This window comes from Chrysemys picta, chromosome 12 (genome assembly GCF_011386835.1).
Source record: "Chrysemys picta bellii isolate R12L10 chromosome 12, ASM1138683v2, whole genome shotgun sequence".
Taxonomy (NCBI): Eukaryota; Metazoa; Chordata; order Testudines; family Emydidae; genus Chrysemys; species Chrysemys picta.
Genome location: NC_088802.1, coordinates 36,044,038 through 36,058,980, shown reverse-complemented (window position 1 = coordinate 36,058,980; position 14,943 = coordinate 36,044,038).

Here is a 14,943-nt window from a genome sequence, read left to right as displayed (position 1 = left end):
AAAAAAGAGTGGGAAAAAGGTAGAGGTGGCTGCTTCTGGACTTCTGTCAACAAGGTCTTCAGAGAGATTTAAGAGACGCAAGTTGAACACCCTGCTGTCCGATTAGTATAAACTTTTCCCGGCAGCGCACTTCATAGACGCTTTGTTTGCCAAGCTGCATTGCCCTTTTACTGGTTTTGTTTTTGTTTAAACATGGAAACGTACCAATAAATCATCCAGTTCCTCACTCCCCCGCTCTCGGAGTATACACACCCTGGGAGATAAGCTCAAGGGGAGATATTTTTGTGAAATCCCCTTGTTAAAATATCGGCAGCACATCATGTGGCAGAGGCAACTATTTTATTGCAATAGTGCCTCAGAGCCACGCTGTTAGATCAGGAGCCCATTGTGCAAGGAGCTGTACAAACACAAAACAAAAACATAGTCCCTGCCCCAAAGAGAGTACAGTCTAAGGGCAAGTCTACATTACAAAATTAAATCCACCTAAATTACGTTGACCTACAGCCACTGCAGTAGTTAAACTGCTTTTGCATGTCTGCACTATGTGCAGGGCTTAATTTGTGCCAGGGCTAGCCAAGGCTGAGCCCTGGCACCTCTAGGCATGGCAGTTCATAGCCCTGGCGCCTCTGGACTTGCTGCATCAGTTATGAATATAAAATAATTATTTGTGCCCTGGCACCTAATTGCTTGAGCCTCGGCACCTTTTTCATTACAAATTAAGCACTGACTATGCTCCTTGGGTCGGCGATGCACGTCCTCACCAGGAGTGCTTGCAGTGTGGGGCATTATGGGATGGCTTCTGAAAGCAACAACAGTTGATGTAAGCAACACGGTGCCTACACTGACACTGCATCAACCTGACTCCATCGACCTAAGCGCTAAACCTCTCGCGGAGGTGGAGTTATTAAGTTGCTGTAATGAGCGAGTTACATTGGTGGGAGCTACATTTTAGTGTAGACACTTCCAGGGTTTGGTTGATGTAAGCTGCCCTATGTTGACCTAACTGTAGTGTAGACCAAGGCTAAGTAAACTCCTCCTTCAGAAACAATTTCCTGTCCCCCTGCCCTTTTTTTTTTTTTTGGCCAAGGAGTGTTCTTCCTCCACCTGAGCACAGATTCTAGACAAACATAAACTTCCAGTGGTAATTTGAACTCAAAAGCATAATTTCCAGGGTGGGTTCTCCCACCCCACCACAGTCCATCCAGCCAGGACATGAAATGCTGTGATTTTCCTGTTCTCTTTCCATGGGACATGGCCATTGTATTGTCCCCATCTGCTCTTCAGCATATGTAACCCTGTACAAGTAGCAGGTACAGTGCTCCCTACTGTCCAGCTGGAAAAAGTGTTACATCACTGCCTGTTTAAGAAGCAGCTAGCCCCCAATGTCGAAGTGCTCTGAGTCCTTAGGTACAATTACGTCTTCGGGAGTGATGCGTATGTAAAGAGAAACCAGAATGTGCAGGGCAATCTCTTGATAATCCCACTGCTTACTGAAGGTGGAAAGGGTCAGCAGATAGCATCCTGCTTGTGTCATTGCTTGCAATACCAGAGAGAATGCCGCAGGAAAAAAATGCCTACAATTTCAGAGTGGCGAGATAAGGTAGGAGAAATAATAACCAAGCATAAATAGCAAGAACAAGTGCACACAGTAGTTTGGAAAACTTATGATGACACATGTTAGCTGGATAGTTAGATCCTGAAGCTATATGAAGGGATAGGGTATCCAGCTTAGATAAGCTTGTTACAATAGATAGACAGAGAAGATACATTAGTGCAGAACTGGTGGGAAATGGATTTCCCATCCCACAAAGCTATTGGAGATTTCCAATTTGCTCCCTTTCTGCATTGTGATGAAACCAAGTAAGACCTGAAGTTTTTCTGGGGGATGGAAGGGGGAAGGAAGAGGAAAGAGATCCACCCCAGAATAGCCAACAGATCGGTGACTAAGTTTTTCACCTAGTATTTGGGAGAATGGCAAATCAGGGACTTAAAAGTGAGTCTCCCACATCCCATGTGTGAGTGCCCTCACTACCAGGCTCCTGGCTGTTCTAGAGTAGCCCACTCTTTCTCTCTCTGGTTTTGACCAGAAATTCCATCCTGGACCTGAGAAAACTTTCCCCTCAAACACAGTACATTCCAGTGAAAAGTTTCCGTTTCAACCACCAAAAAATGCTTCATCAGCAAATTCTCAACCAGCTCTACATTGAAGTGGCAGCAAATATTGCAGCTAGCTTCCCATTATAAATCCTGTTTTCAACCCACCTCCTGAATTTCCCCCCACAGAAATTAGTGCCCTTGAAATCTCACATGCTGTATTTCATGCCAGGATACGTGGAACTCCCTTTGAAGTCAACGGGAATTCACAGATTGAGGGCTTGCAGAATCAGTTGCTAATAGAATATTACAAAATATAGACCTAGAGGCAGATCTTCAGCTGAGGAGCTATTCCATAGCCATAGGGACAGGATCCACATTGGAAAGCTATCTATGCTTGAAGACAAGGGGGAAAAACCAGGGGATGGGAGGCTTCCCTTGACAGGTCCCTCTGCATCTACAAACAGCCTTATAAACAGAGCGGAGCAAGAAAGGATAAAACCTAAGTCCTTCCCCAGCAAAAGTACAAATGTGCGCAGAGCATATGGTGGGAAACAATGGGAGTTTTCATACAGTGGCTGTGAAGAATCAGCACAGAAGAGCCATGTGGTCCGAAAGAAGCATAAGTAGCTTTTGTTCCAGGAGCAATTAGTGCATTCCATCAGAGCCATCAGCCAAGCTCAGAAGCCAAGAGAGCTCGCTTGTAACAGCCTCTGTCAGAAAGCTCCAGCAGAGAATTCCAGCCCAGTGGGAGTTTCTACAGATAGAGTCTAGAAAGCAGGCTGCTACGATGAGGCGTTCTGGATATTTTCTATGCTGGCAAAACGATGCTGAGATTATTGCTTATGGCCCAGATCCAGAAAAGCACTTACGCACCTGCTTAGCTGCGAGCACGGGAGGAGACCATTGATTTCAGCAGGAGAACTCACATGCTTAAAGTTAAGCCCATGTTGAAAGGTTTTGTTGGTTCGGAGCTTATCTGTACAGATTCCTTCAACTCCACGGCTCTGGGTCTTCGCTGGGTGATTCATGGGTAAAATGGGGATAGTCATGAGGGGAGCATTGGGAGAATGAATGTTTGCAAAGCAAGTTGGGGTCTCAGCATTGTAGAAGTATACTGGGTTATTCCCATCGGAGTGGAAAATTGTATAACGCCTGAACTGTACATAGAAGTGAGTGGCTCTGTTAAAAAGGCACATATTTGGCTTCTGTTGTATCTAGACCACCTGGGAGAAAACATTTTTCTTTCCCAGGGAACTGCAAACACTTTCTAACACTTCATCTGCCCCATCAGATGGGGTGAGATTTTCAGAAGTGCCCAGCATTGGCCTAACTCAGCTTCCTCCAAAACCAACAATTACACCTAGTTCTTACACATCATGTTTCATCCGTAGATCTCAAAGCACTTTGCAAAGCAGGTCTGTACTGTTATCCCCATTGTGCAGGTGGGGAAACGGAGGCACAGAGCATCTGAGGCGATGTCTTCACAATGAGAAAAGGTGCGTTTTATCTGGAGATAGCTAACTTAAGACAGCTGTCTTGATGTAAAATCCTAGTGGAGAAGAGGCACTGGTAGTTTTTAACCTCGATGTAACTAATCCAGGGAAACCCCAGGTGAGGGATATAGAGTTGACCTCGACTGGCTACGCTGAGGCAAAAATTTCTTGTGCCTTGTCTCCACCAGGATTTTACATCAAGATAGCTAATGCAAGGTGAAAAAAGCACAGCTCTTCTTGCAGTGAATGCAAAGCCTCAGGGATTTGCCCAAGCTCACACGAAGAGCCTGAGGCTGTCTCCTGAGTATGGTGCTAGGACTGTCACCACTAGACCACTCCACTTCATCCATTTATTGCCTTGGAGCACCAGTGCAGGGCTCTAATTCGGCTGCCTGCCCCGCTCCCCTGCCACTTGTGGGTTAGAGCTGAGCTGCTGCCCCCACCCCAGCTTATCTCATCTCTCCTTTGCTTTCCCAGCACATTTAATGTGCTGTTTGCCTGTGCCGGTAAGAAGGCAACAACTGAGAAAACAGAGACCGTGCCAACCCATTATGGTGACCGCTATGAAGCAAGAAAAACAATGGTTACTTTGCAGCCAAGATAAATACACCTGTGTGTTTGAGTCTCCTTACAAATCAGTCAGACCTTCATAGATACATTCCCTTCGATAATCTGCTAACGGTGCCTGGGAGCATGTGGAAATAACGGGTTAGCCCAACATTTCATGTGTCACACACATTATTTCAACACCTCTAGGCCACTGGCTCATTTCAGACTCTGTGGGGTCCCATACATGCTAATCCCCTTGCCTGTATCATACTGGGATAAGGATTACAGCTGGGCGGAGAATGGTAATTCTGCACTGTGGAGGGTTTCAAAATTTTGAAATTTTGTTTTCGTTCCCCAAAGTTTTGAAGCTCTCCATGAAACAGAAATCTGGGGAGAAAAAAACATTCAGAAAAATCACAACTTTTCCTTTTGATCATTTCAAAATGAGACCCTGCTGAGAGGAGCCTGGAGGCGCTGGGGACCTTGGGAGTTGGTGAGACCTTGGAGTTCTGTGGAGGTGAGCAAGCTGCCAGGAAATCAGGCAGGTTTCTGAGATTCTGTCAGAAGATTTCCAACTGACACAATATTCCAACAATATAAAATAATTAATTAATTCTTTAATTGAATTTAGTAACGCTAGCGTCTCATGCCTCAATAGCACCTTCCATCAGAGGAGCTCAAAACAATTTACAAATAGGAGGATGAAATACACCCCCACACAGAGGACGAAATATGCCCCCACACGCAGGACCAGCACAAGGCCCAGGCAACCTTTAAACCCATAAGGTGTCATTCTGGCCCTGTTGAAGTCAATGGCAACACTGCCACCGGCTTCATAAGGCCTGAACTTAACCTATAAGGCTTAAGAGGTGGATAGCCCTTAAACTGGCACTCTGCACAGGGGTAAATATTTCCTGTTAATGAATTAGAAGCCTCAGAACAACTGTGTGAGGCAGCTAAGTATTCTTATCCCCAGCTGGAATTTGCAAATATGGGGAAGCTCAGTAGCACACCCACACCCTGCTTTTGGATGGTCGAATCGGCATGTAGGTGATTTATATGGGTAAGTGTGAGTTTGAGTATCCAGATATGGAATTGGACCTTCCTGTTAAGACATTTGAAAAGTGGATTTCCTACTTAAAATTATGGGGTGGGGAATTAAAACTGAACTACTCCTATAGAATGTAATAGAAATGATTACACTTCTGTAGGTTTTCTGAATTAATACAGAACTCTATCCCTACCATGGGATTCTATAGGGCGATTAAAAAAAAATTCTATGGAAAGTTGATTCTTCTGTTTGAAATTCCATAGGTTTGTAGAGTAATTTCTATAGAACACTATTAAATCTTTGTAGTGCCTATAGATTTCATTCCTATAAAATTCTCTAGGAGAATCTGCCCCATAAGGGCAGAGCTGGGCCCAAAAGCAAACCCTGGACCCAAACTTACCTGATGCGGGAGGACATTCAGATCCAAACTTGGTGTCTCTGGCCTAGTTCTAAAACAGACCAACTTGTGTGTATTTTACAGTGTGACACCAGGAGAGTAGAAATTAGTAGCATGTTCCCAATTCAATGCCTATTGAAGTCAATGGGAGCATTTCCACTTACTTCAATCGGAGTCAGATGAGGCCCTCTCTATTTTCAATAGCTTTTGCTGACCTAACACAGATTACAGATTTACTCATCTGTGAGCTAGGTAGTTCCAAGCCTGTAAAGATGAAACTCCACTAATAAGCATAGCCTCAGAGCTGTAGGCTTGCATCCAAAACTGCGTTCATGCAAAGCAGATCTAATTGCGCCATCTATTTTATTTAATTACATAACTGCCTTTCCTAATTCACTTACATTTCACTTTGCAATCCATCATGAGCCCACTGCAACTGGCACTGCCCCGGCAAGCAGTAACTTGAGTGCAGTTAGCATCTGAATTGATGCTGCATCAGGGTGGTTGTACACAAAGGGAGTTGGGTTTGTATAGCTAATTAGCAGAAATTTGTGTTCTAAACCAAAAGTCCTCACCAGCTGCATCTGACTGAAACTCAATCTGGGACACAGACAACTTTCAAGAGAGAGAGCCTGTGTGTCTGACATGTGTCTGAGTGGATAGCCGGCAAAGAAAGGTCCATTTCAATCTGATCTGTTTGGTGCCCTTGCTAATTCTGCCATCCCCACAAAAAACAGGGAGTTGGATTAATGCTGTCAGGGCTTGATCCAAAGTCCATGGAAGTAAACATGTGTCGTTCCATTTCAGATCAGGCCCCAAATTGCAATCTAAGTCTCTGGTCACCTTGTTTTCTGGCCAGTGGAATGTTGTTGTTCTAAAGGGAGACGGGGTCAATAGAACCTTCTCAGTCCATTTCCAAAGCGACAGCTAAAATGCCCCAGTACTGGTCTAAGTGCAGTCCAGAATCCCACCTTCCAGTATAGAGGATGACCTTTGCTCTCGCAGTCACGCCCCACATTCTTACACAACGAGTGCTACTCTTCCTATCTACACTCTCATGTTTTGGCCTACATTAAAGAGATGCTGGATGGCACACAAGCGGACAAGGCTGCAGTAACACTAGGTTAGAGTAGGCACAATTCTGCATCACTGAAATTAATTGGAGCTTGGCAATTAATTTAAATGGGTGTATGTACCACAGCAAAACACCTTAGAAAAACCTTGATAGACAGACAGAGAGAGAAAGAGGGATAATTTAGTAGGGCCAGTGTGATGTGTTCGGTCACAGAGACCTCCTTAGGACTGTCACCTGACATGCTGAATTTACTTCTGAGCCCGTTTTCCCTGCCAGCTTGGGACTCCAGAACCCTGCCTTGTTAAGCCAGACAGACTAGCCTGCTGCAACACAGACCCAGGTCTGGGCCACGCTCCCAAAGCTGCATATTTTAACCAAAAACTGCTCAGCAGGTCACCTATCTCCAGCACCCAGATGCCCAGTTCCCAGTGGGATCCAAACCCCAAATAAATCTGTTTTACTCTCTATAAAGCTTATACAGGGTAAACTCATAAATTGACTGCCCTCTATAACACTGATAGAGAGATATGCACAGCTGTTTGCTCCCCCAGGTATTAGTCACTTATTCTGGGTTTATCAATAAACAAAAGTGATTTTATTAAGTATAAAAAATAGGATTTAAGTGGTTCCAAGTAATAACAGAACAAAGTAAGTTACCAAGCAACATAAAACAAAACACGCAAGTCTAAACCTAATACTTTTAGAAACTGAGTTCATGTAAATTTCACCCTCAGAGATGTTCCAATAAGCTTCTTTCACAGACTAGACTCCTTCCTAGTCTGGGCCCAATCCTTTCCCTGGTACAATCCTTGTTTGTTCCAGCAGGGATCTTAGGTGAAAACTAGGGGTTTTCACATGACTGGAAGCTCCCTTTGTTCTGTTCCACCCTCTTTTATATTTTTGGCACAAGGCGGGAATCTTTTGTCTTTCTGGGTCCCCACTCCCCCTTCTAAATGGAAAAGCACCCGGTTCAAGATGGATTCCAGTATCAGATGACATGGTCACATGTCACTGTGAGACCCCCCCTCCATTCTTCCAGGGCTGGCTGGCACATATACAGGAAGGCTTGCAGATAAATAAACCGTTTACATCCAATTGTCCTAGTCAATGGGAGCCATCAAGATTCTAAACCACCATTAATGACCCACACTTTGCATAATTACAATAGGACCTCAGAGTTATATTTCATATTTCTAGCTTCAGATACAAGGATGATACATGCATACAAATAGAGGAATATATTCAGTAGGTTATAACCTTTGAAATGATACCTTACAAGAGACCTTTTGGATGAAGCATATTCCAGTTACATCATATTTACATTCATACGCATATTTCCATAAAACATTATGGAGTGCAATGTCATAGCCAGTTTTCAATTTTCCATTGAAGGGGGTTTTTGACTAACAAAATTTTCCATGCACAGTGTCTGATTTCTACAGAAATGTTTGACTTTTCATTGAAAAACCAAAACGCCCGAAAACCAAAATATTTCAAATTTGGGTATCCCACCACAGTGCCTTATGGGAGATGTAGTTTGGTTTCTTTGTGTCCTCATTCTCCTCTATGAGCTTGGCTCCCCTAGCTGGAATACATTTCCCAGGATGCACCATGGACAGAGCTTCCCATGATGCAACTCCCCTCACCATAAGAGGAGACTGTGGTGCATCATGGGAGATGTAATCTGACCAAGGAGCCAAGGCTATACTCAACCTGGGTTCACCCTAATCTCTGCCAGCATAAACCTGGACATAGGAGTTCCAGAGAAGAAAGTCCAGCAGGCAAAGGGAAGGGCTGCAGTAGAAGAAACCATCCTTTCCACGCATCCGGTGGGCTCCATGAAGCCCTAACAATATCTTAAAGCTACTCTCACTGCTTATCCTCCTGTGGGGTGAGTTTCCCCTCTACATGGGGGTCAGGGTGGGTGCAGGGAGCTGTAATATAGAGATCCTTGCACCAGCTGCAGTGAATCTGACCCATAGCTGAACCAGGTTAATACTTTTTGAGGGCTGGTTGAAATTTTTCCCATCAACACTTTGTTCCAGATGAAAATTAGCTTTTGACTCCAAGAAAATTTTTGTGGATGGTATTTTTTTTTAAAGGCAAACAAGGTTAGAAAACTGAAACCCAAAAAATGAATGGTTTTATGATAAAAATAAAATAAAAAATATTTGTTTTTGGCAGTTTCACCTCTTCCCGCCCCCCCCCCCCCCCCAAAAAAAACAATTTTTGATGAAAAGCTGGAATTTTCAGGAAAAAATACCTATTTTACCACTACCTGTAAATTTTTCCTTGTTAAAAACAAAGTTCACCATCCAATTATACCCCAGATACTGTCCTGCAGTGCCAGCATGAGGCTCATTTAAGGGGTCAATAAGCATGAAAGATGGAAAGTTCCAGGGTGGGAGCATGTTTGCACAACCTCTCCACTTTGTCATGATAAACACTGGTTTATTGGGATAACTGAACCTGAGACCAAATTCCAGTCCCACATGTGTGTCATGCTGCATGAGAAAGCTGGCAATGGCATAATGACTGGGGTTTCAGCCACATTGAGATGGAAAGTGGTAACCAAGGTGTGACTGTGAAAGGAAGGTCACATATTAACCTGCAATCATTCAGCATCTCTCAAGCTGCTGGTTTATTACCTGTGACATTAAGTGAAGACCCACCCAGATGCAATGGGTATAGGCACTGAAGTGGTGATAATTCCGTTTACAGGCCTCAGTTCACCAGGAAAATGCCTAGTTGCATGAGGCATTGTTTTGCCGTGAGCTAATCCACTAGACGGGTGGAAGAGAGTAATGCAGCTGTATTTTATCCCTGATTCAAAAAGAAATGAAAATGGCAGTGGTTCAAATATTGTACTGAGACATCAGTGAGGCGAGGAAAGTTGTCTTAGTCATAGGGGCTTTTAGAGATATTCTCACCAACAGACCAGTTTATAAGGAATCCACTTTGAGAAAAGACATTCACTTGTTCCAACAGGAGAGTTGTCTTCTTTACTTCCATGTCCTAAAGTGAAGTGTAGCGATGCAGTGGGCTGCTAAACAGTTGCTGCGTTTACCCCAGAGGTGGTTGCATTTCAGAGGTGAGCGAAGTGAGCCTGCATGTCTTTGAGTCCCCACATGATGAAAGGTTCTGTATTAATGCAAGGTATTATTTTACTGTATTTTATTATTGCTTATAAGTGGACCAAAGTCCCAAGGGATGTGGCAAAAGCTGAATAACAAAAGACGTTTTTTCTTTTATAGAACACAAAAAAAAATGCATATTTCAGAGTAGACTAGGTTTCTTTCTACCAGATACTGCTGTCCCTTTTAAGACAGCATATGCTTTGGGAAGCACTAGTTCACACTAGTAGCAGAACCATGCTATCTGCAAACAAGTTTAAATGCAGGACTCTAAGGCAAGAGTAGGGTGGACTTTTCTCTGAGAACCATGTTCTAAGCCCATTCAATTGGCCCTCTTCTGCCCTGCATATTAAGGGACAATAGTGACAGCAGATTAAAACCAGACTCCATGGGCTTTAGCAGATGACTAGAGAGTACTCTACTACCCAGAAGTCCCTCATTTTATTAAGTTCCTTCTACAACAACGTATGGTCCACTCTGGTAGGTGGAAGACCAATCATTCTATGTGTTCAACCCTACCCCACATCTCCCTTTATTTATATTTTTAAACCTTTTCCTACCTAAGAATATAAAGCAATAAATAGCTTGTTATAAAACTCAAATCTTTTCAAATTATTTATATTCATCTCCTTAAATCTCTTTGTGACCTGCACTCAACTCTGCTAATGCTTTTGTTTTGTGATCAACACTGAACTTTTATTTTTATTGAGTTTTTATTTCAGTGTCTTTCTTTTATTTGACTTTAATCTTTCCCTCCTCCTTGGTATCAGGCTTGGTCTTTCTCTTTTCTTTGAGTTTTTGTTTATCTTTCTTTCTTTGGCTTTGTGCTTAACCTTGGCTGATATCATGTGTGGTTGTAACCTCCTAAAACAAATTCAGATGTAATCTTCTGTACATTCAAAAGCGTGCCAAGCAGCTGCACTCCCAATGAGCTCTGGAGATTCATTCACCTGTGATTATGTTAGTCTGTTTAGACAACTGCCACCTACTTGGTGGACATTTCTCCTCTCTGTTTGGCTAGAACACTATAGGTCCTTTCTTTTCCCTCATACTGTGTTGGGAATGGGACACCATGTTGTAACACAAGAATGCTGCATTATAACAAGAGCCAGGCTAAATTTTTCAGCTGAAACTTTTTTTGACCAAAAATACCCAGATTTGGGTATTAACAAATTCATGTCAATTTCATTGAATTGTTTCAACTGGGGGGGGGGGGAGGGGGATGACCCTAAAAATAAAATTCCACCAAAATTGAAATGCTTTGATTTTTTTTTATTCTAAACAAGTTTTTGATTCCAAATTTACTTCAATCTTATTCATAAAAATATTTTTAAAAGCTCAAAAATATTTTTCCCCTTTTTCTGTCAAATGAAACTAATTATTTTCTCCACGTTTCGGTTTGAATTTTGAATTTTTTTTTTTATTTTGGAACAAAAATAATGTGTTGGGATTAATTTTTCAGAAATTCCAATGAACTGAAAAATCCACTCTAGTTGGGACACCATGTTGTTACACAACAGTGCTGTATGTTTTATAACATCATATGTTCTTGACAGCCTGGATGGGACCACGTTACAGATCCATGCTACATGGTAGTTGGATATTGGCCACTATAAAAAAACTTCCATGTACAGTAATAATAATGCTGAAGATGAAAACTAATAAAAATAGTAATTTTAACTCTAATACATGAAGAGGCCACGTAAACCAAGCAGGTTCTAAGTTGGCCCGAGGGCTTTAGAACATCTGCTGCTGCTGCTTCTTTCTTGTCACTTCCCTATTCGGGGTCGGTGACTTTGATAGCCTTCTGGAACTCATGATTGTAGGCTGTCATGCAAATTGATCTCTCTAAGGTCCACTGATATTTGCTCCATATACCAAATCTTTGGTCTCCCCCAGGGCTTAAATTCTCATAGAGTATTTCCTGGAGGCCCCCATATCCCCTCTCCACACCTTATAAAAACTCCAGGGGTCTTGAAAGTATTTTCTGGAGCTCTGCTCCGGACAGCTCCACCTGAATTTAAGCTCTGGTCTCCACCTTGGTCATCTTCCATCCACAATCAGTGCAAAGGCCATGCTATCTATATAACTCTCAGTTCTCCACTGGACATGTTCACATGAGCATATCAGTTAGACAAGCTTTAAAGGTCAGCTGTTCACATCCACATCCTGAGTTTGAAATTAGTGTTTCCCTTCTCCGAGGTGAGCTGCCTACTGAAGCAACTGAACTCTACCTGTCCCAGCAAGATTTATTTTAAGGCAGCCTGTTTGCACCTTGGCTTTCTCACCATAAGGCCTACATAGCATTTTATACAGGCAACCTTGCCATCAGCTACCCCACTATGCCCTGCTGAGAGTTGCCACCAGTTGGCCCATGACTGCTTATTGGATATTCATAGCAGTCCCACATCGGCAGGACGTTCCCCTATCTGCCACCTGGGGGCACACCTGATGGGAGTTAGTTATTCCTTCACAGGGCCCCAGGGCTTAGAATAGCTGTAAAATTGTTAGGAAAGGGTTTGAGCCCATTCACACCAGCACCATCAAACTCTGTCATAGAATGAGTGTTATAATGTAGTGCCACCATATTGTAATATATGTGATGTCAAGGGAGCCGTAGGCTAACTAGCATGGTAAAAGCTATGCCACAGCGTGGCTAGTACATTTCACAGGAAAGAATTCCCTGCCTGCACTAGTAAGGGGAAATCAAACCAGAGCAGAAGTGTCCATGCGATCATGGCTAGGAGAAGAGGTGGGCCACTCAGTCAGGTATGAGACAGGGGTGGTCTGTACAAGCAAGAATGGTAGGGGATGTGTCCAACGCAAGTTATTGGGCTCAGTACCATGGTAACTGGGTGAAATTCTCTGGCCTCTCATACAGGAAGTCAGACTAGACAATGGTCTCTTCTGGCCTTAAATGCTATAAATCAATGGCTGAGCACAGAAGGGGAGATATTTTATGTGATGGAGAATGGGTGGGGAGGTGTTTCGTGAGAGAGCTGGTCAGAAACTGATGAAACATTTTCACACACACATACAAAAAAGAAAAAGAAAAGAAAGAAAAAATACAATTTACCAGGGTTTGGATTATTTTTTTTAACTTTGAGATTTTTGACCAGCCTAAAGAATGATTGAAAAGCAGCAAAACATTTTTTCCACAGCCTTTTGCAAAATAATGCCAAACTGTTCGCAGTTTGAAAATTTCCAACCAGTGCTGTTCATGAGACTCTCTGTTAAGATATGGGCCATGCTATGAACAGTTTTGATAGCTCCTACGTTAACACATTCTCTTCCTGACAACATAGAGAGATGCTGTGTTTCTCACCGGAAAAGTACTGACCAGTCGTGAGGTTTCCTCATTCTCTACCATGAAAACATCCTATTAAAGCCTCCCCTGGGAGTGGAGATGTGGACCCACCAAAAGAGCAGAGCCTGGTGCTTTGCTTGTTCTTCGCCTGCCCCTGTAACCACTATACCAGGAGAAAGGGCGTTCTTGTGGTTGAAGAGATCTGAGTTCTGGTCTAGGCACTGCCACAGACTTGCTTGGGTCAGTGATGTCAGGACAAGATCTGAGCCAACCGCACTGTAAAAACTGAGTAGAGACATCCAGATTTTGACCCACAGCTTTGGTTTCTCCATCTGAAATACCTCATGGGATGATGTTAAACTGGATTCACAACATCCCGTGGGGTATTCAGCTCTGTAAGCTGTTTGAGACCTCAGGTCTGGCCAAGTCACAGTGTTATTTTTCAAACCCATTGGGGAAAAGGACAAATAAAAAGACGAAATATTTTCACCAAATTTTGTTTCCATTTTTCACTAAAATTTTGTTTCCACTGAAATTTTCCAACCAGATCTGATGATGATCCATCCCAATGTGTAGAATAGTAAATATGGCAGGTGACTAGCTTGGCTTAACAGTGAAATCCTTGCTGATCTTAAACACAAAAAGGAAGCTTACAAGAAGTGGAAGCTTGGCCAAATGACCAGGGAGGAGTATAAAAATATTGCTCAGGCATGCAGGAGTGAAATCAGGAAGGCCAAATCACAATTGGAGTTGCAACTAGCAAGGGATGTTAAGAGCAACAAGAAGGGTTTCTACAGGTATGTTAGCAACAAGGTCAGGGAAAGTGTGGGCCCCTTACTGAATGGGGGAGGCAACCTTGTGACAGAGGATGTAGAAAAAGCTAATGTACTCAATGCTTTTTTTGCCTCTGTCTTCACGAACAAGGTCAGCTCCCAGACTGTTGCACTGGGCAGCACAGTATGGGGAGGAGGTGACCAGCCCTCTGTGGAGAAAGAAGTGGTTCAGGACTATTTAGAAAAGCTGGACAAGCACAAGTCCAGGGGGCCGGATGCGCTGCATCTGAGGGTGGTAAAGGAGTTGGCAGATGTGATTGCAGAGCCATTAGCCATTATCTTTGAAAACTCATGGTGATTCGGGGAGGTCCCGGATGACTGGAAAAAGGCTAATGTAGTGCCCCTGTTTAAAAAAGGGAAGGAGGAGGATCCAGGGAACTACAGGCCAGTCAGCTCACCTCAGTCCCTGGAAAAATCATGGAGCAGGTCCTCAAGGAATCAATTTTGAAGCACTTCAAGGGGCTGAAAGTGATCAGGAACAGTCAGCATGGATTCACCAAGGGCAAGTCATGCCTGACTAACCTAATTGCCTTCTATGATGAGATAACTGGCTCTGTGGATGAGGGGAAAGCAGTGGACGTGTTATTCCTTGACTTTAGCAAAGCTTTTGATACGGTCTCCCACAGTATTCTTGCCGCCAAGTTAAAGAAGTATGGGCTGGATGAATGGACTATAAGGTGGATAGAAAGCTGGCTAGGTCATCGAGCTCAACAGATAGTGATCAATGGCTCCACATCTAGTTGGCAGCCGGTATCAAGCGGAGTGCCCCAAGGGTTGGTCCTGGGGCCGGTTTTGTTCAATATCTTCATTAATGATCTGGAGGATGGCGTGGACTGCACCCTCAGCAAGTTTGCAGATGACACTAAACTGGGAGGAGTGGTAGATATGCTGACAAGGTAGGGATAGGACACAGAGGGACCTAGACAAATTAGAGGATTGGGCCAAAAGAAATCTGATGAGGTTCAACAAGGACAAGTGCAGAGTCCTGCACTTAGGACGGAAGAATC